At 49.4% G+C, this 22281-nt stretch overlaps 1 pseudogene; it reads left to right on the top strand.

Annotated features, from left to right (window-relative positions):
• The window catches only part of LOC135405260 (zinc finger protein 883-like), a 290064-nt pseudogene that overhangs the window by 241019 nt on the left and 26764 nt on the right, over positions 1-22281 (top strand).

The raw sequence follows: 22281 nt of genomic DNA on the forward strand, positions 1-22281 counted from the left end.
AATTTTTTTCTGCTGGAGGGTGGTGAGGCATTGGCTCAGGTTGCCCCGAGAAGCTGTGGATGCCCCATCCCTGGCAGTGCTCAAGGCCTGGTTGGATCCTGTTGGATGGGGTTTTGAGCAACTAGATCTTGTGGAAGGTATCTCTGCCCATGGCAGGGGGCTTGGAACAGCTGTAATAACCAGCAGAACGCTACAGAACAGCACGTGTTGTAAATGAAGCTGCGTTCTATGAATAGTAAATATCTGAATGTAACTTCTTTAAATCAGTGTGAATGAGCTGAGAGGTTGGTACAATGGATTTAGGTCTGGAATTCAAAACTATGAATCCAGGCTTGGTTGCATTTGTGTTGCTGTCATTTGGGGATGTCAGCTTTAGATCTTGGTGCCTTCAGCAGCATCTTCAGATCTTGCTGTCAGTCAGGGACTGATTTTCAGTCTTTAATTTTTTACGCATTCCCTTGCCTCATGCTGCAGTTGGGAATGTTCATTCTCTCAGGAAGGAGGTGATGTGAATTCCCTCCTGCAGGGCTGAGGTGACCCTCGGTTACTGTTGAGGGACAGGCTGTGCAGGAGCTGCTGATGAAACACTGCCCAGGAGTTAGTGGGCCAGCAAGGGTGTCCTGCTGCACAGAAGAACTTAGTGCTGCATGTAAATACCAGAACTGGAGTTTAAGTTTCAAAACACGGGATCTGTGTAAATAAAAGTATCTCAACAAATTGATAGCATTTCCTATCAAATGGGTGTAGGGAGTAGAGCTGTCATTTTTACTTAGAAATTATGGCATCAGCACGTTCAAACTTCTCAGGTGTTGGCTTTCCAGACTTGCACAGTTACCTACCGTTACTTGATTTTCCCCTTAACTTTCCTGAGAATTTGGCAGCCAAACCATTTGTAGATCAACTTCTTTATTTTTGCATAATGGTACACATTCATACTATCTGCCTGGGAAAAACCAAGTAAATGACTTCCAGCTTTAAAATGAAATGTCTGTGCTTGTATGAAAGAATTCTTTTTGTTCTACATAAACAAAGTTTGACAGCTCGACAGGACTGAAAGCAGAATCTTGGCCTTTTAGTTCTTAAACTGGTAAATTTTACAAGTTTTAAACTTGTAAATGTAGTAATTACAGAGCATCAACAGGAAGGCCTAACAATGTTCCCTGTCTTCTGTAAAGTGTTAATGCTTTGGAGCAAATAGTGAGGCTCTGAAACCAGAGCTGTTCCCGGGATACTCTGATATCCCACTGGGTAGGGTAAGAGTTGTTGCTCTGGGCCCGTGAGCTCTTGAGGTTGTGTTGCTGGTTGATTGTTTTGGTCCTCTCTCCTCTTGAACAGGAACCATGCCCAAGAAAGGAGGGAAGCATGCTGAAATGGGAAAAGAAACACAGACACAGTGTAAACAAGCAAAGCTGGAAGCAGCTTGTTCTCCCTCAGTCCTGAGTTTTGAGAACCCAGACAGCCTCTTCGGGAGCTTGATCTCCCCCATCAAAGAAGAGGTGTTTTTCAAGGAGTACTGGGAGCAAAAGCCACTGCTCGTCCAGAGCAATGATCCCCTGGTGGCTGCTTACTGCCTGTCCCTGTTCCAGCTGTCAGACTTGAAGGAGCTGTGCAGCCAGGGCCTGTACTATGGGCGAGATGTGAATATCTGCAGTGTGTGAATGGAAAGAAGAAGGTTTTAAATAAAGAAGGCAAAGTGAATTACATGCAGCTGAAGAAGGATTTTGACCAGAAAAAGGCAACAATACAGTTTCATCAGCCTCAGAGATTTAAGGTGGGATTGTTTCACTGGATATAATTGATGCTGGCTTAATAATGTGGTGTGTTTTGCTTGAGTTGCACTAGACATGGCTTCATCTCTGTCCCCAGGGGAAGTGGTTGACATTGATGACCTGCAGAAATCTTTACATGAACTGTATTAAAACACAGTTTATACTTTTGCACTGTCCATCATGTTTCACTGCTCTGCAGTAAGAACAAAATCCGATTCATGCTATAATATGTATAATAATGTATTCTTTTTAAAATTTTGCTCTGTCACATAAAAGTTTGGAAAAAAAAACACAAATGCACAAAATTGATGATTAGGCATCTGTGCTTAAATTATCCCTTCTGCCCCACTGTTTCCTTGTGCAAACTTTGTGGCTTTTGAGCCACTTCCCTTTAATGGAGGGTAAGGTGTGAAACCATGTGAAATATTTCCAGTGTTCTTGCCAGTGAATTGCACCGTGGAAAGGTACCAGCCCATTTTAGCTGAGTGTTCTCAGTCCTTGAGTTTGAGAACGAGACAGTGGTGCTGCACAGTTGTGTAAAGGACTTGGATTCTTGGAGGTGCTTTGATTCAGGTAGTCTTGAAGGTGTCAACACAATTGAATTGTGAGGTGGACCCAAATAAGATCCCAAATACAAGCTGAGTCCCAGGTATAGTGTTCCTGGCTGCTGTCAGCTTTAATGGCCAAGCTGCACTTGTGTGGATCTGGTACTTGGCACGTTCTGCTGTTTCCCTTCGGTGCCTTGTCTGTCACATGTGGGGTGTGGATGAGTCAAGTTTGGTTTTGAATATTCCCAAATGATTGGAGTAACTGGTGAAAGGTCTCTAACCTTTGTATGTTCTCTCTGGTGAGAGAATGCAGGTCCTGCATGTGCTTCTTGTCTTATGGTGTTTTGCTGTTTGTGGGATTATTTTCCTCTGTTCAGCCTTGTCTGTCTGGTTGTGCAGCCTAAAGATGGCACAGGGAAGAGAACAAACACAGGTTGGGGCACCAGACTTTTTGGCTTAGCAATGACTCTCATGGCAGATCCCCTTTGCATCTCCAGTGCTCTCCTTCAGGAGAAACACTGGTACAGAGCACCTTCCTTCCCAGCCTCTGTGTCCCTGATGTGATCATTCTTCCCAAGCCATGGAGAGGATGTGGGCTGGGCTTGGCTGAGCTCTTCAGCAAGTAACAGCATCTTTTTTTTTTTTTACAGGAGGAGCTGTGGAAGATTCAGGAGAAGCTGGAGTGCTCCTTTGGGTCTCTGGTGGGGTCCAATGTTTACATCCCTCCCCAGGGATCCCAGGGCCTTCCTCCTCACTATGATGATGTTGAGGTAGGACAGCACAACCTTGCCTGTGAAACTGTGCATGGGCTTTTGCTGATGGCAGTGTTTGCTGTTGTGTGTGTGCTTCTAACCCTCCCCCCCACTAAACATTATAGGAAAATGTTTTTTTTTTATTTGTGTTTCCTTGTAGTCATTTTTCTTACATATTTTTGCTGAAAATTTACTAATAGTAATATCTAATCATAATATCATGTAAACTGGGTTTTCCAGACCTGGTATTTCCATTAGATAAAAAGAGAAGTTTGTTTTCAGAGCTGCAGAAGCTTTCTAGCACCTGTTTTTTCATTTTCACTTCATGCAGGCCCCAAGAATTTACAAGTCCTTTTTCCTTTACTAAGTACTTGCTCTTTCTTCAGCTGCACTGTAACAGCAGACTGGTTGTGCTTGTTGGTCCTGCTGTTTTTAAGAAGTTACTGATATGATGAATTCCTGTGGTCCAAATGCATTTTAAATCAGCTTCTAAAAGAAACATACAAATATACACTGCGTTATAAAGAAAAAATTGGACTATCCCACTTAAACCAAATCAAAAAATCCAATCCTTATATGTATATTTTGCTTTTTAATATTTTCATTTCCATTCAATACACCTGGGGTTTCATTTTCCTTATGCTTGTTATTCGGCAGCCTCACATCCAGCATTTCTAACTCATGCCATCTACCCCCATTGGGCACCCTCCAGATGTTTCTGATGCTCTGTTGGGGATAAGCCTCTTTCACCTGAAATTTTGGCTATTTGTGTGGCAGATGTTCCTTTTGGGTTAGTTCTCTAGCACTTACTTAAGTGACTGGAGAGAAACAGGGATTTCCAAATGCCTGCCTTAGGATAAAACAGATCCCACTTCACAACTCCTCTGTCTGTTGTCTCTAAATAGAGACAGAAAAAATTAGTTTAAATTTAAATTTCTCTGAATTGTAGCTATCTAAAAATTAATGAGAAAGGAATTACTTCCTTATGGATTTGGATTTATGGTCTTTTGCAGGTGTTTATCCTTCAGCTGGAAGGCGAGAAACACTGGTGGCTCTATAAACCACCGGTGCCTTTAGCTCGGGAATATGATGTGGAATCAGAAGATAGGATTGGGAATCCCACACATGAGTTCCTATTAAAGGTATGAGAATTTCATTGCCTTAGGTGGTCTGGGCTGTGATTGCCAGAAAAGTTAAAAGTGGTCCATTTCTTGAAGGCAGTGATTGATGCTGTGAAACTGAGGGGAGGGTTTGCACACTGCGAGCACGAGAAATTTGGGTGATAGTTGTCTGTATCCTTTTTTAAAGGTATCCTTTGCTTCTAGTATTTAAATAATGGGCCAAAACCCCCAGTTATTTCTGTAAATTGACTAGTACTCTCCAGGTTGGGCACCCTGACTCCTAGGTCATGTTTGTGGAGTTGTGTGCAGAAAAAACACTGGGTTTGTGTATGGTTCTAAAACATTTTTATGCTTTTACATGCTGCCTGTAATCCCTCAGGCTAATCCTTCTGTGCACTGAGACTTACTGCTGCACTGAACATTGTCACTGTTCTGGTGAATGAGATTTAAATATTTATCCTTGGCTGATAAAGAAAAGCATGAACCAAACCCCACATAAACTTGCTGTATTAATTGCTCTTCCTTTTTCCAAACCTGAAATTCAAGTGTTTGGTTGGTGGTTGATTTTTGGAATAAAAGGAACATTTCATGAAAATTACTGAGTGTCAGCAGGGAATCTGGTGCTTGTCCTGTTCTGTTTGACCTGCTTTTGAAGTGTTGCTTGTCCAGCTGGTGGTGCTGCTCCATGTTGGAATCCTCAGGAGTTTCTCTGCCTTTTGGCCTGTTATGGAGCCTCTCTCTGCTCTTCTCAGTGTGCAGAGCTGCATTTGGGTGTAGGTGTTTGAGGAATAGTGTGACATGTTGGATGGTGTAGGTGTTTTAGGAATAGTGTGACCCATTGGATGGGATGCTGACATCATGAGCTGTGTTGTTTGACAGAGGGGAATATTCAATCGTCATCGTGTACTGGGTGATGCAAAGTCTAGTAAATTACAGTTCCCTTTTTCATTTCTGGAATATTTTGGACCAGACTTCAGTGCCTTTCATTTTTATGGAATAATGATGGGCTTAAAAGTTATCCAAGTTTTTAATTTATTTTTCTTCTGTTTGCTGTTGTTCACTTCCTGTGACCCATTTCTTCTGGGTGGCTGGTGTCAAAGTTTGGTTGTCGTGATGCTGTTGTTTGACTCTATTTCCTCCCTAAACATCTTTCTAGAATATTTCCTTTCTCCATCTTTCAAATGAAGAGAATTCAGAATACTCTTGGTTGGTGTAGTCCCCACTCTGGTAAGGAAGGCAGTTTTCTTTGACTGTGCTGTCCAACTCTGTAGGTGTTTACAGGACAAGCCATAAATAAACTTTTATTTCCTTCTTGGAGGCAATTTTATGTGCTTTACACCTTTCTTGCCTTGACTTTCCTTATCTAGTTTTTTTTCAGTGTGGAGTTTTAATTTACATAGGTGAGAAGAAAGATAGGGAGGAGGAGGAGGAAGGTCATACCTGTTTTTTAAGTGCTTTAACTGAAAATCTCAGACAACAGTATTGTAACAGATTACCATTTTTATAGAATATTTGGCTTTTCTCGTGGAATACTAGCCTTTTCTTTTGATGTGATCTGACCAAATCCCCATTTCACTGCTCCTCTGCCAGCCCACTGTGTTGCCAGCAGGTCCATCTCAGCTGCTTCTTTGTCCTCTTCCTGCAGCTCAGTGGGAGTCTGTGTGTTCTGTAATGTTAAAAAGCTTGTTTCACGTTTTCAGTAAATATTGACAGCAGGTTGGAAAGTTTAAGGTTCTGAACTTCTGGCTTAGTGTTCTTTATGTTCTTAAAGTGTACATTGCAGGACTGCTCCATTTTGTGATTTTAAAGGATATATGTTGTCAGACTGTCTGCTCAGAGAGTATTTTCTCTGACTGCAATAAGGTTTACCTGGTGCCCTAAATATATCAATTTTCTTGCAGCCAGGTGACTTCCTGTACTTCCCAAGAGGGACCATCCACCAAGCTGACACTCCTCTTGTGACCTCCCATTCAACACACGTGACCATCAGTACCTACCAAAACAAGTCATTATTCTTTATCTTTTGTTTTGTGTGGCTTTCCTCTGCCAAGTGATGTGTGTGAGTAGTACAGACCTGAGATGTGGTGAAGTTTTGGGGCTTGGGGGAAGGAGGGGAGCAAGAAGACTGTTGTTGTTTGAAGCAGCCTGTTTGAGAGGTTTTCATGCAGCAAGCTTGATTGCTTTTTAATTGCTTATTTTATTATTTACCAGCTGTAGGCTTTAATGTGGAAAATGTTACAACTGCAAACTCACTTCTATATTTAAACAAATCTCTCATCAGTGGCTGAAGTCACTGTTCATTTCATAGCTCAGATAAAGAGTCATGAGTTACTCCTTTCATCATGTTTTCTCCTGTATTTGATAGTCACCTGCACTGATCTTCTGACACTGATCTTGCTGCCAATTCTTCCTTGCAAACATTTTCTGCTTATCTGTGTTTTTTTTTATCTCCTACCCCATGTATGCAAGTCAGATTTCTTTTGACACACTCCCAGTCCTTGTGCCCACACTGTTATCACACAGGGAAATGTTCTTGCCAACCTAATCAGCCTCCCAGATGCTGGGTTTGGAGCCATTGGTCTGAGTTAGGAATTAGGAAGGGCAGAACAAGTTTGGGCATATTCTAGATAACTGTGAGAGGAATCTCTAACCACCAGCTGTGCCATTCTGGAAGCCAGGATGGGCTGGTAACTCTTCATCTGGCCACTCCTCCAACATGGAGAGAGGGTTAAGAGGAAGCTGCTCAAAGGTGTCAGTGTTCTTAAAAGTTGGGTTCAGATTATTTCAGTTTACACATGTGTTCTTTTATTCAGAAGGTAAAAAAATACTAACCCCAAAAAACAGGAGAGGAAAAGGAAAAGCTGCTCTTCTTCCAAGGTTAAAAAGTGGAGTCATGCCCCGTTAAGGCTGTTGGTAATGAAGTGCTGACATCCTGCCTCTGCACCTCCTGTCAGCAAGTGCAGGGAAAACAAGCAGGAGTCCTGGTGCAGGCTGCTGTTCTGACTTGTAGATGGAAGTATGATCTGGAAGCATTTCCTTGGCAAATTGAAGAGAAATCCTTGAAAGCAGCTGTGGAGGAAGTGCTGGTGGAGGTGGCACTTCCAGGTATTTTCAGGTTTGTCTGGGCCAGATCCCAGCAGGGGAGAAGTGTGCACATGCGGGATAAGCAGGGCAGTTTGGAAAAGCAGTCCCTTCACAGCCCGGCTCCCCCCAGCCCCCTTTGGGGGTGACCCCCCGCCCCTCGCGCTCCCTTTGGGGTCCCCCCCGCTCTTTCCCCCCCGCCGCTTTCCCGCCGTGCCCGCCCCGCTCACCCGACAGGGCGGGGCCGGCAGGGACGGGGCGGGGACGGGCCGAGCGCTGATTGGCTGCGGCGGGGGCTCGAGAGGCGGGGCGTGCGCAGAGCGCCATGTTGTCTGCGGGGCAGCGGTAGCGGCGGAGGTGCGGCAGCGCTCGGAGAGCGCGATTCTGGGGATCCGCTCGGGGCTGCGGGGAGCGCGGCTGTGGGTGGAAAGGCTGGAGGGCTCGGGAGGGTTTAGCCGAGGGGTTCGGGGGTTCCCGAGGGTCAGAGCGCGGGGCCTGGAACCCGCGTGGGGGGGGTGGGGCTGTCCCAGCGCCCTGGCTGCACTGCGCAGGCGCGCCGGCGTTACCCGCCGGCATGACCCGCGACCCGCCATTACCCCTCCCGCAACAGCGCCCCCTGCCGGCCCGGCGGACCGACCCCAGGGAAAGGGGATCCCAATGCCCCCCCGAACCCCAGAGACCCCCAACACGCAGCAGACAGAGACCCCAAAGGGACTGGGGCCCGGGGGTCCCCTAAAGCCCAGCAGTGGGGTTAAGGGGATCTCCCAGCCCCCAGGGGAAGGAGTCGTGGGGGTGCCCCCCAAAGTCCGGGGGGTAGATGTACCACATCCGTGTAAGGGGCTCCCAGTGCCCCTCAGTACGGCCCAGTAACCCCCTCAGTGACCAGCCAGTGTGTCCCAGTGACCTCCCACTGCCCCCCAGGATGGCCCAGTGATGTTCCAGTGAGCACCCAATAGCCCCCAGTATGGCCCAGTAACCTGCCAGTGTCCCCCCTGTGTGTCCTGATAATCCCCCAGTAACTCTCCAGTCCCTCCAAGTGCCCTCCCAGGATCCCTCAGTAACCCTCTAGTCCCTCCCAGTGCCCTCTGGTTCCCCCCAGTGTGTCCCAGTATCCTCCAGTAATCACCCAGTGCCCCCCCAAAGCCCCCCAACTGTCCCCAACGTGTCTGCAGATGCCCTTGGCCTTTCTGTGAGCGTGTGGGGGGGCATTTTTGGGGTCAAAGGGTCCAGGGGGGGCTCCTGGGGTGAGATGGAGGGTTGGGGACATCAGGGATGGGGCTTGGGGCCAGTGGAATTGGGGGTGTCAAGGGGGGAATAATGGCAATGGGGAGGCCCTGGGGACACTGGAGACACCAGGCTTGTCTTGGAGTGTCAAGGGGGAATTAGGAACACCAAGAGGGTCTTGAGGACACCGGGGAGGTCTCAGGACTCAGCTGCTCTTGGTGCAGCCCCTCATCTCCCCCCAAGACCTCTTTCACCTCCCCATATGTCCCTTAACCTCCATTTTCCCTTTAGTCCCCTCCCCCCACAGATCCCTTTGATGCCCAAATGCCCCCAAAACCTGTTTTAACTCCCCCAAATACACCCAAAAGACCCCTAAACGCCCCCAAATCCCCATCCAAACCCCCAGATCCCTTCAAATCTCCCCCAGCCCGCCCCATCAAATCCATTCCAACCACCCCCCCAAAGAGGGGGGCACCCTGGCACCCTGGGACAGGAACACAGTGGGCTGTACTGGGGGCACTGGGCTGTACTGGGAGGGCACTGGGGGGGCTCAGGTGTCCCAGGACAACGTGGCCCAGCTCCAGGAGAGATCTGGGGAGCAGTAAGGAGGTACTGGTCTGTACTGGTCTGTCCTGGTCTGTACTGATCTGTACTGGTTTGTACCCCCAATCCCCAAAGCCCCTCCCCAGCTCCCCCAGGACCCTCCCGCACCCCAAAGCCCCCCAGGCTCCTGACTTGGTCCTGCTGCCCCTTGAGCATCTGCAGCTGCTGCAGAACCAGGCATTTCATCAGCAAATGTGCAGGTGACCCCAAGCTGGGGGTGTGTTGATGTGCTGGAAGGCAGGAGGGCTCTGCAGAGGGACCTGGCCCAGCTGGATCCATGGGCTGATTGCAAGGGGATGAGGGTCAAGCAGGCCAAGGGCCGGGTCCTGCCCTTTGGCCACAAGAAGCCCCGTCAGCCCCCCGGGCTGGGGCCAGAGTGTCTGGAGAGCAGGCAGGCAGAAAGGGAGCTGGGAGTGTGGATGGACAGGAAGCTGAAGATGAGGCAAATTGTGGCCAGTGTGATGTTAGAAAAGCAGGCTGAGTTCTGGGCTGGTTGTAGAAGGAGAAAGAAGCCCAGAGGCCAGTGCAAGCAGGCAGCCCTCAGCTTGCACATGATGTCCCCTCCCTGCAGGTTCCTGTCCTTGAGCCCAGGCCCTGAGGTGAGGCTGAGAAGTGGTGTGGAGGTGAGCCCAGAGCTGTGGAGTAGTTGGAGTGCAGGTTTAGAGCAGCTTTATCACCTCAAATGTGCAGAGGAAGCTGCTGCTCCTGCAGGGACCTGCCCACAGCCCGGATTGAGTTACCCCTGGAACATCCCTGTGTGTGTGTGTGTGTGTTTGTGTGTGTGTGTGTGTGTGTGTGTCACAGCCCCCTCATGGCCCCCCTGCTCACCTGGGGACACACGTGTGTCATGTGTGTGTCATGTGTGTGTCACAGCCCCCCCACGGCCCCACTGCTCACCTGGGGACAACATGTGTGTGTCACACGAGGGTCATGTGCCAGGGGAACTCTTGGGGGTCTCTCTCCCTGGGGTCTCTCTCACACAGGGGTCTGTCAGGGGTCTCTCCTGGGCATCTCACCCTCACAGGGATCTCTCCCGGAAGTCTCCTGGGGGTCTCTCTCACACAGGGATCTCTCAGGGGTCTCTCCCAGGGGTCTGTCAGGAGTCTCTCCCGAGGGTCTCACCCTCACAGGGATCTCTCCCAGGGGTCTCCTGGGGGTCTCTCTCACAAAGGGGGGTCTCCCAGGGGTCTCTCTCCCAGGGGTCTCTCTCACACAGGGGTCTCTCAGGGGTCTCTCCCAGGGGTCTGTCAGGAGTCTCTCCTGGGAGGGTCTCACCCTCACAGGGATCTCTTCCAAGGGTCTCCTGGGGGTCTCTCTCACACAGGGGGGTCTCTCAGGGGTCTCTCCCCGGGGGTCTCACCCTTGCAGGCACTGATCATCTGCAGCACCATCTCGGCCGCCCCCTGTGTGTGCAACCGGGCCTGCTGGGACAGCAGCTTCTGCTTCTCCTTCTCCTGGGGGACACAGGGGGGGTCACAGGGGTCGGGGGGTGTCAGGGGTTGGGGGTCAGGGGTCACAGGGGCTCACAGGGGGAAGTTCAGCAAGTTCTGCTTCTCCTTCTCCTGGGGGGACACAGGGGTCAGGGGGTGTCAGGGGTTGGGGGGTTGAGGGGTCACGGGGGGAGGTTCAGCAGCTTCTGCTTCTCCATCTCCTTCTCCAGGGGGGGCACGGGGGTGTCAGGGGGTGTCAGGGGGGTCACAAGGGTCAGGTTGGGTCAAGGGAGGTGTTGGGGTCCCCCCCTCACCTTGAACAAGTCCTCGGCCTCTTCCTTGCCCTCTTCCTCCTCCCCTTCCCCTGTGTGACAGCTCGGGGGGGGGGGGGGGGGGGGGGGGAATTTAAAGGGGGGCTCCCCAAATTAGCCCCCCCAACCAGCCTTTTGGGGGGACCCCCAAATCTCTGGGGATGCCCAAAATAACCATAGAAACCCCCCAATTCCTGGGGACCCCCAAAGTTCCTGTCCCCCACCCACAGTCCCCTCATCTTTGAGACCCCCACCCTTGGGAACCCCCCCAGTCTCTGGGGACCCCCCCCAATCACTGCCCCCCCCCCCAACTTCTGGGGACCCTCCAGTCTCTGGATCCTTCCCAAAATATCTCTGGGGACCCCCCACCTCCATGGACCCCCAAAACCCCTGGGAACACCCTCGCCAATCTCCAGGTTCCCCCTCCAAATTCTGGGGACCCTCCCCCCCCCAGTCCCAATATCACCTCACCCGAATTCCCGGGGATCCCCCAAACCCCAGGGCCCCCCTCAAACCCCTCGACCCCATTTTTGGGGGTCCCACCTTGGCCATGATGCCAGTGTAGGCCGTGTACAGGTGATTCTGCTCCAGCTGCCTGTGGGATTTGGTGGGGGGGGCACAGGTTGGGGGGGGTAGGGACCCCCCACAGCCCCCCAGGAGGGGCCCCAGGGGTGGGGGTTACCCCCAACACCCACCCTGGTGGGATTCTGGGGTCCCCACCCAGGTTTTGGGTGTCCCCACTCCCCCAGTGCTATTTTGTGGGATTTGGGGTTTTGGGGTCCCCCTGGTGGGATTTGGGGTGATCTGGGTGCATTTTGGGTCCCTCTGCTCAGTCAGGGCCATCTGGTGTGTTTTGGGGTTTGGGGTCTCCCGGAGATTTGGGATCCCCGGAGTGTATTTTGGGGTCCCCGGGGTGTGTTTTGGGGTGATCTGGGTGCATTTTGGGTCCCTCTGCTCGGTCAGGGCCATCCTGCTGAAATGCAGGATGAGCTGCTGTGTTTGGGTGTGTTTGGGTGTGTTTTGGGGGCCCCCCAGGTGTGTTTTGGGTTCCCTAGGGTGTGTTTTGGGGTGATCTGGGTGTGTTTTGACTGTGTTTTGGGGTCCCTGGGGTGTGTTTCCAGGTGATTTTGGTCCCTCTGCTCGGTCAGGGCTCATCCTGCTGAAGTGTAGGATGAGCTGCTTGTGTGGGTGTGGGTGTGTTTGGCTGTGTCTGAGTGGCTGTGGGTGTGTGTGGGATGTTTTAGTCATGCTCTCCAAAGGAGTGTGAAATTGCAGCCCCCAGGGGAGGGGTCCTGTTGATGCCCCCAAAAATCTGCACTGACTGCTCTGGGCTGTGCAGGCATTTGTGCTTCTGCCTGTCTCACACACACAGAGAAGTCTGGTTAGTGCTACCCTCAGGAACCCCACCCCTCCCGCCTTGCTCCAGCTAAAGCCATGGAATTTGTCTTTGTTTCCCTTGGGTTCAGGGTCAGGCTGTGCCTGTGTCCAGCCCAGAGGCTCAGAAAAGCATTTCTACTGTCCCACTGCAATCTGCTGCTGCAGACAGGACCCAGGCACTGGTGGCACTGGGAGTGAACAGCAGAGTGTTTCCAGGGGCTCTCTGAAGGAACACAAGTGTCCAAAGAAACCAGCACAAATGTCCACAGAAGTCCCAGTCCTTCATCCCTGAATGAGCTTGTTCAGCCCAGGAAAAACTGTCTAAGTTTTATTTCCATGGAAGGAGGTTTTTCCCACTTTAACACCAGTTTAGTTCCAAACAAGTTTCTTCATTTCCTGCTCTCAGTTTCCCTGAAGGACACTGACAGGGGCCATGGACACTGACAGGGATCACAGAGTTTGTCCCTTGGCCATACAGCTCCTGCTGTTTGGCAGCACAGGAGAGGTTAATTAGAGCCCAGGCTCCAATCCCAGGGCACGCTTTGAAGACGAGCTTGAAATCAAACGACTTTCCTGCTGGAGGGTAAAATTCAGTCCCCATCACCTTTTTTTGGGCTAATCTTCATATTTTGGAGTATTTTTTAGCTGAATCTCAACTTTTTGCAGTTTGGCTGGATGAGGGTCTTCTTGCTATTTCTGAGGGGTGTTTTGCCTGAATATGGGTGGTTTGAGTTTTTCTGGGCTGAATCTTGGTGTTTTGGAGGTTTTTATGGACACAGGATGCCCGGTGAGTTCTAGAGATGGACTTGGGCAGGAGGAACCCCCAAGCCAACGCGCTCAGCCCTTGTTTTCCCTCCCATCAGGATTTGTCCTTCCCAAAGCTTGGGCGGATGGAGGAGGAGGCTGCGAGGAAGAGGAAGATGCCTTGGGCCCCCCAGGCAGGTGAGGAGGAAGTCAGTGTCCCTTTGGGCGGGTGTTGTGCTGGCTCTGTCAGCCGAGCATGGCCCCGGCTGCAGGACAACCCCGCTGGCGCCGCCGTCCTGCCGGGGCCGGAGTTGGGGGGATGTCCTTGGCCTTCCCTGTGGGCCGGAGGCAAATCCCCTGCCTGTCCTTCTTGCTTCCTGCCCCAGGCCCCGAGCTGAGGACGGAGAGCCCGGAGGACAAATCCCCCCGTGAGACCCTGGTGGGAGAGGCCGTTTTGAAGGGCTCCCCGGCGCAGGAAGGCAGCGGGGAGGAAAAGGGCCGGAGATCCCCCCGCAGGAGGGGCTCCAAAGCCATCCCAGGGTGCTCTGAGGAGGAAAGAGCCAGCCTGTGCCAGGAAGGCGACCAGAGCTTGAGCCAGAGCTCCAACCTGGTGGTCCCTGAGCAGCCTCCCACTAGAAAGAAGCCCTTCAGGTGCTGGGAATGTGGGAAGAGCTTCAGTCAGAGCTTCAGCCTGCTCCGCCACCAGCAAATCCACACTGGGGCACGTCCCTACACATGTGGAGAATGTGGAAAGAGCTTCAGCCAGAGCTACCACCTCCGCACCCACCAGCTCATCCACACTGGGGAACGGCCCTACAAGTGTGAGGAATGTGGGAAGAGCTTCAGCCGGAGCTTTCACCTTCGTTCCCACCAGCACATCCACACTGGAGAATGTCCTTACACGTGTAGGGAATGTGGGAAGAGCTTCAGTGACAGCTCCACCCTCCGCAAACACCATCGCATCCACACTGGGGAACGGCCCTACAAGTGCTTGGAATGTGGGAAGAGGTTTCCAACCAGGGGGAATCTCTACACGCATGAGCGGACGCACAGGGATGAGAGGCCCTTCTGCTGCACCGACTGCGGGAAACGGTTCAAGGAGAAATCCCATCTTGTCACCCACCGACGCATCCACACCGGGGAGAGGCCCTACAAGTGTGGGGAGTGTGGGAAGAGATTCACCCAGATCGGTGTCTTGACCAAACACCAACGGACCCACCAGTAAGAGAAGCCCTACCAGTGCCCCGACTGCAGGAAGAGCTTCGGCCGCTGCTTCCACCCCGAATGAACCCCCTGATGTTGAGGCAACCCCTGGAGTCCAGTGACTGTCAGTCCATCCCTTTTGACCACAAAGGGCCAGTCCCCTTTCACAGGGGCAGCTTCTTCCAACAGAACCTTTCTTGTGGGGTGTGTCGAGATTCCTGCCTTGGCTGGGGACCCCCCAAGGTCAGTTCTGGAGGTTGAGAGCAGAGATCTCCCCACGAGTGTTGGTCTGGGGGAGTTCCATCCATCTCTAATTAAGAATTATTGATTTTGTGCCAGCTGGAGTAGAATTGCTTCAACAATTGCTTTAGTGTAGAGCACTGTCCTATCTTATCCTGTACTCCTGATAGTTTTAGTGTTTGTATTGTGCAGTAAATAATTCTGATGAAGATTTTTTGTCTGGTCATTTGGAACCCTAAATAAATCAATAGATTTGATTTGCCATCATTAAAACCTTGAGGACAAAAGTGGTTCACTCACACCTCTCTAATTTCTGTAAACTCAAACTGTTGTCATTACCCAAGGCTGAGATTGAATCCAGCAGCCTCCAGAACCCCAGAGGAAGTTGGGAGCTCAGGGGGGCGACCCCCTTTTGCCAACCCCCCTGTGCCCAAAGACCCCCATGGGACCATCAGGCCTGCCAGACCACCTCCCCTTTTCCACCCTTCTCCCTGTTCCTCCCACTTTCCCATTGTCCCCTCAATCTCCAATTTTCCCCCTGAACAGTTTTGGGGGCCCAACCCCCACTTTTTTCCCCCTCTCCTGTGGGCACTGAAGGATAAAATGAGGCGGCACACACAGAGTTCCATTGCAGGACTTGTCCTCCCATCTTTGCGGTGTCTCCCTTTCATTGGGGTTCCTTTGGAAACAGCGCCTGGGCTTTGTCTTTTAGTCCACTGGAATTCCCAGCATGGCCCCAAAGCAGTGCCCTGATCCCACACATTCCCCTCCCCTCATGTGCTGGCTGTGTTCAGCCACCAGAGAAAAACACAGGCTACCATGCAGAGCATTCCAAGTGGTTTCCACTTTGGCAAACAGCACTCTCTGGATGGAAAACACCAGTCAAGGCCAAAACACTCTTTGTTGATCCTGGTTAACTGAATGCAGCTGCTGCTGCCTTAACTTGTTCCCACAGACGTTCTCAGGGTTCCTTTGCTTCCAGGAGGCCCCACATGTCACAATGACCCCTTGATTCCATGAGCTTCCACAGTCTCCAAAGGTTCCTTTAGTTCCATGAGGCCCTGCAGTCCCCAAATGCCCTTTGGATTCTTGGAGTTTCCCCATTGTCCCAGGGTCCCTTGTGCTTCAGAAGGAGCTGCAGTGGGACAGTGGCCCCTTGGTTCCGTGAGCTCTGCAGTGTTCCAGGAATCCTTGGGTTCCAGGAGAGCCTGCAGTTTCACAAGGAGCACTTGAATGCAGGAGGTTCTGCAGGGTCCCAATGGCCCCTGGATTCTGGGAGGTTCAGAAATATCTCAGGGCTCCCTTGGTTCCAGGAGGACACACATGTCAGCAGGAACCCTTGGTTCCAGGAGGTTTGACAGTGTGCCAGAATTCCTTTGATTTCATGAGGCCCTGGATTGTCCCAATGGACTCCTGATTCCATCAGCCCCCTCAATGTCACAATGGTCCCTTGGTTTCAGGAGTTTCTGCAGCGTCCCAGGGTTCCTTTTGTTCCATGGGGAGCTGCAGTGTCACAATGGGCCCTGAATTCCAGGAGTTTTCCCAGGGTGACAGTGCTGCCTTGACCCCATGAGATTCCATAGTGTCCCAGGGCTCCTTTGGCTCCAGAAGGCCCCACAGTGTCACAATGGTCCTTGGTTCCATGAGGTTCCATCGTCCTTCCTGGAACATACTCTGGGATCTGGACAGGCTGGATCAATAAGGCCAAGTGTCAGGGCCTGCTCTTGGCTCCCAACAAGCCCCTGGAACGCTCCAGGCTGGGGGCAGAGGGGCTGGAGAGCTGCTCAGCAAGAAGGGACTTGGGGGTGCTGCTTGACAGGGGCTGGATATGAGGCAGAGTGTGCCCAGGGGGGCAAGAAGGCCAAGGGCATCGTGGCCTTTGTGGAGAAGAGTGTGGCCAGCAGGAGCAGAGAACTGATTGCCCCTCTGTGCTGGGCACTGGGGAGGCCCCACCTGGAGTGCTGTGTCCAGTTCTGGGCCCTCAGTGCCAAAAGGCCCTTGAGGGGCTGGAGCGTGTCCAGAGAAGGGAACGGAGCTGGGGAAGGCTCTGGAAAACATGTCTGCTGAGGGACGGCTGAGGGAACTGGGCTTGTTGAGTCTGGAGAAGGGGAGGCTCAGGGGGGACCTCATTGCTCTCTGCAATGACCTGAAAGGAGGTTTTAGAGGGTGTGGGGGTCGATCTCTTCTGCAAAGCCTTTAGTGACAGGAAGAGAGGAAACGGCCTCAAGGTGCATCAGGTGAGGCTTAGATTAGATATTCCAAAACCCTTTTTCCACTGATAGAGTGTTCAGGCATTGGAACAAGTAGCCCAGGGAGGTGGTGGAGTCTCTGGAAGTGTTCAGGTGTGTGGTGGGTTGACCTTGGCTGGAGACCAGGTGCCCTCCCAGCTGCTCTATCACTCTCCTTCCCAACAGGACATGGGAGAGAGTAAGGTGGGAAAAACAAAATAGTGGGTTGAGATAAGGCAGTTTATTTAAAGCAAAAAGCAGAACAAAGCTTGTGCACACAGAAGCCAAAGACAGCAGGGTTTGTTCTCTGCTTCCCATGAGCAGCCATGGTCGGCCACTCCCGAGGAGCAGGGCTTGGGTCCGCGGGACGGTTCCTCAGCAGGCAGCCATCAGACAATGAATGCCCCCCTCCTGCTCCCTGCCTCAGCTTTTAGAGCTGAGCTGACCTCCCATGGTCTGCAATGTCCCTTGGGTCAGTTGGGCTCAGCTGGCCTACTTGGGTCCCCTGCCAGGCTCTTGCCCTCAGCTAAGGAAGGAATGTCCCAGGGTTGGTGCTGTGCTCAGCAGTGGCCAAAACACTGGGGTGTTCTCAACCCCCTTCCAGCTGCCAATGCCAAGCCCAGCCCTGGGAGGGCTGCTGTGGGGAACTGAACTGCAGCTCAGCCAGACCCAACCCAAATATCTATGGCACATATTCTATAGAATCCATCCTTAGGTGTTGTGTGATAGATCTGTAAGATATTACAACTAATAAGCAATAATAAGGCAAGTGTCCTCCTTAGGGACACACACACAGCCCCCCAACCTACTGCCTGGGTTTGTTCCCTGGGGGTCTCTGCAGCAGCAAGCACAGCCCCACACTGACTGCTCTGGGCTGTGCAGGCATTTGTGCTTCTGCCTGTCTCACACACACCCCCAACCTTGGGATGGATCTGGATGTCACTGGATGTGATGTCACAGGGGAGCTGTGATATCATGGGGAGGGGTGATGTCACAGGGACGATGTGATGTCACAGGGGAGGATGTGATATCACAGGAGAGGTGTGATGTCATATGATGGATGTGAAATCATAGAGATGTGACGTCACAGAAAGGATGTGATGTCATATGATGGCTAGGACATCATAGGGAGGATATGATGTCACAGGGAGGATGTGATGTCACAGGGAGGATGTGATGTCACAGGGATGATACGATATCAAAGGAGAGGTGTGATTCTTATGATGGTTGTGATGTCATAGGGGAGTTGTGATGTCACAGGAGAGGATGTGACATCACAGAGATGTTATGATTTCACAGAAGAGGTGTGATGTCATATGATGGTTGTGACATCATAGGGGAGGTGTGATGTCACAGTGGAGGTGTGATGTCAGAGGGGAGCTGTGATGTCACGGGGAAGATGTGATGTCATGGGGAGATGTGATGTCACATGAGAGCTGTGATGTCACAGGGAGGATGTGATTTCACAGGGATGATATGATGTGATGTCATATGATGGATGTGATGTCATAGAGAATCCTTGATGTCACAACAAAGATGTGATGTCACAGGGGAGCTGTGATGTCACATGGGAAGTGTGATGTCACAGAAATGGTATGATGTCATGAATCCGAAAAATCGGTCCAAGAAACTGCTCAGAGACTTTTTTATCTCTAAGCAGCAAGGTATTTGTTTATTCAACGTTGGGAGCAAGCCAGCTCACGCTGAACAAACTTGCTCAAAGGCTTCACACAAAATCAGCATTTTATACAATCTTCAGATGTGATTAAATGCATATTCAAGTGATTACAACATCTATCTATGCATATTAATAATAGGTGGAGTATAGCTGGAGCTCAGGCAGGGCTTGGGGCAGTGCTTCTCTTGGCCCTCAATTTTGGTGGGTCTGGGGTCTTAAACTCATCTTCCTCAGCTTGACCCTTCTTCTCTTCCATTGTTCTTGACCCGCTCACTGAAGCTTGGGAAAAGCCCTGGCTCCCGGCCTATTTCTCCTATTCAAATGTCTACCTGATCCTGCTGTATTTCTAATTTATCACCTCTAGGCCTATTACATGTTCTTGTACTATTCTCTTAAGCTTTGGTCCAGTAAGTAGAACAGAACAAGCACAGATCATCTTGGATGTTGGTAGCTTGTTAGCAGGCCCAAAATTCTTAGTTAACTCTTTTGGGCCTGGCCTCCTGTTTCATTCCCCCCTTTTTGTTTAGAATTTACGAATTCCTTCGTCAAGTTCCAATGGATTTTGATAGGTATTCATCACAGCCCACATTATCTGCATCCTTCTAACCATGATGCTTGATTTGTACCATAGCCAAACAATTAGGACCAGTAGTAGAATCATGCCAGCTCCTAATACCAGTATTGGATGTATCAAATAGTGGAACACTTGTGATGCTGTAGGGGAGTATCCTGTAAAGATGTCTCACCAGTGGTGCTCTCCCACTTTTTCTACATTGGTTAAAATGGTTTTTATGCTCTCAGTGTCATGTTCTACTTGCCAGAGCATTCGTTTAGTCATTCTGTTTACTTCCTGGACCAGTTTTTCTATATCAGGATGTTTAGGCATTGCTTTAGAAGATTAATGTTCATTCCTGTCTGTAATTTTGGCACATCATGATACATTGTATAATCAGCTTCAATCAGTTGTCTAGTAGTCACTAGAATGATATAATCAAAGTCACAGCCTATTATTTTAGTAAAACAAAAAAATTAGTACCACTCACTACATGACAAGTATCTGCGGTAAAATTAACACAAAAGGTTCTAACACATGCACATCCATTTCCTACGTAGTAGACTTGTGATTGGGTTTTAGTATGGGGAAGCATTTCAAAGGTACACACACTATCTTCAGCATCTAAGCATAAATCCTCATTTCCTACTACAGCATTTTCACAGACATATCCTAATTGTCCTTTAGGAGTACATGCCTCAGGACTGACTGACTGACTGTCACTTTTTCTTGGTGTGATCATAACTTGCCCAAACATTATGGTCTATGGGTCTGACAATTACATTTTGGTGTATGGCTCCTAATGTCAGGATAGGAAAGATGGTCTTTTCTTTAGCTGCACTGATAGTGAGTACATAAGCTTCAATTTGTTCATGTTGAGGGTTGTAAGTGAAGTTCCCTAACTGCCACCACGCCTGGTAATTTTTCTCAAATTGTGTAGTAGAACTGTTTCTAGCTATTATTTCTCTTACTTCTTGTGGTAATATTCCTGAGGTTCCTTCCCTTAATATTCCTGCAGCTACAGATTGTACCCACTGTTGAGTTTGGAGACATCGTATTGCAAGTGCAAACCTTTTATGGATGACACCAGCATTGTCAATAATTTTGGTGAAATCTTTTGCAGTGTGGTTAGCTACTAATGTTAACAATTTAACTGCAATGATTGTGTTTCTGCCAAAGTGAGCAAAGATGATCTTAAAGGGACTTTGAATTTTCCTAGATCAGATGTGACAGCACTTAGTTTATTCACTAATACTTCTTGATCTATGGTGTTTAATACACCTAATCCTGTGCCAAACCATCTGGTTACATCTCTTTGAATTCTGGTACGAGGGGATCTGGCCATCATCTATGCATGCCAGCCTTTAAGGCTTTGCTGAATACAGGGCTGACAATCTTTTTGTATGTTTGATATGTTTACTTGAAGGTTTATTCGAACCCTCTTCAGTGAATTGGTGGGATCTAACAACAGCTTCTGCTCATTTGAGTGTCTAATCATGTAAGGTCCAGCATCAGTTAAATTGTGGACACTCTCACAGGCTAAAGAAGGAGTTGTAGAACTGGTGGTGGTCTTAGTCAATGGGGTGGTAGGAGATTTGCTGGTTGGAAATCTCCTGGTTATATTTCCTTCCCTGAATGTCCACTGACACATCACAGAAACTGATTTATCTAGAGTGAAGGTGTGCCAACACTGATCAGCCACTAATTACATTTCACAGTAACGTCAATTCTGGGTGACCATCTGATCTGTGCCTATTAAAACACTTGCATTGTATGGGGTACCAGGATTTTACCAATTATTCAGTACCCTTGTTCCTTGGAGGACTATAACAGATGGATTGTATTGGTTCAGTTCAGATGAATTCAGAATATCTGTATTTATAGCAAATCATAGACTAGAATTCCCATTATAGGCCTGACACCATAATAATTTTTGGGCAAGAGTTTGATTTAACACCAATGTACTTATCAGTCCAAAGATCAGCATTGAGGAGGCTTGATAGTAGATGATTCCTCTCCCGAGGTCCATGCTTCCTCTGGAACCCTCTTGACTCAAGAGTAGTGGATCCACGTGGGTTTCTCTTTCACCCAGATCACTGTGAAGGTGGTCATCAGCACCTGCTGGGGTCCATCCCACTTCTCCCATAGTGGATCTCCTGAAAGATTCTTAACATATACCTGATCACCAGGGTTGAAGGGATGTAACTTACAATCAGGCTGCTTGGGTTGGTGTTCTAACACCACTGTAGCATTTTTCTGCAATTGTTTTCCTACAGCCATAACATGATCACACACATATTGATTACTGATTTGATCTACAGCTTCACTATTCACAGCTTGCATCATGTAGGGTCTGCCCAATAGAATTTCAAATGGACTCAGTTTCTCTTTTGATCTTGGTTTGACCCTTAGCCTGATTAAAGTAATAGGTAAAGCTTGATACCAATGAAAATTTGTTTCTTGACATATTTTAGATTCATCTTTTCTACTTGCCCATTTGCTTGGAGTCTGTAGGGCACATGCAGTTGCCAGGTGATTTTTAGTGCTTTACTTATTGCTTGTACAATTCATGCACAAAAGTGTGAACCTCTATCTGAAGAGATGCTCTTAGGCATTCCAAACCATGGTACAATCTCATTCAACAAGACTTTAATCACTCCTTTTGATTCATTTTTTTCTACATGGGAAAGCTTCAGGCCATCCAGAAAATGTGTCAGTCAAAACTAAGAGATAACAGGACCCCCCCTTTTCTTGGGAGCTCAGAGAAATTAATTTGCCAAATTTCACCTGGGAAATGCCCTTTACTTATTGCCCTTTGGTGTATTTTTTGTTCCAGTATTAAAGACAAAGTTCACATTGGGATGTGACTGGCTCTATTGTGATAAATAAATTTGGTCCTGCTACTCTAGTCCTTAAATGCTAATAGAGTGAATCTAAGCCCCAATAGTTTTATCATGTTTTACTTTTACAAATTGCCACACTAATTTTTCTAACAGTATTAACTGACCTGTTTTTACTTAACTTCATCTATTGTCTAACACCTTACCTTCATTTTCATGTATCCACTTATAATCTGTTTCTTGATATTCTACCTGTTGATCTGTGTCTAGTTCTTCTAGCACTAAAGCTGCTACTGGTAGTTCTTTACTTCTTGCAGCAGCTAATTCAGCTTCTGCATCAGCTTTTCTGTTTCTTATTTCCAGGACAGTGTTACCTTTCAGGTGTCCTTGGCAGTGCAGAATTGCCACCTGAGAGGGGAGTTGTACAGCTTCTAACAATCATAGAGTTTCTTCAGCATATTCCACAACTTTTCCTTGAAGAGTTAAAAGTCCTCTTTTTTCCAAATTGCTCCATGAGTGTGAACTATGCCAAAGGCATATTTGGTACTGTCCATTGAACACATTCTCCTTGTTTTTCAG

The sequence above is a fragment of the Pseudopipra pipra genome, chromosome W, assembly GCF_036250125.1.
Source record: "Pseudopipra pipra isolate bDixPip1 chromosome W, bDixPip1.hap1, whole genome shotgun sequence".
Taxonomy (NCBI): Eukaryota; Metazoa; Chordata; class Aves; order Passeriformes; family Pipridae; genus Pseudopipra; species Pseudopipra pipra.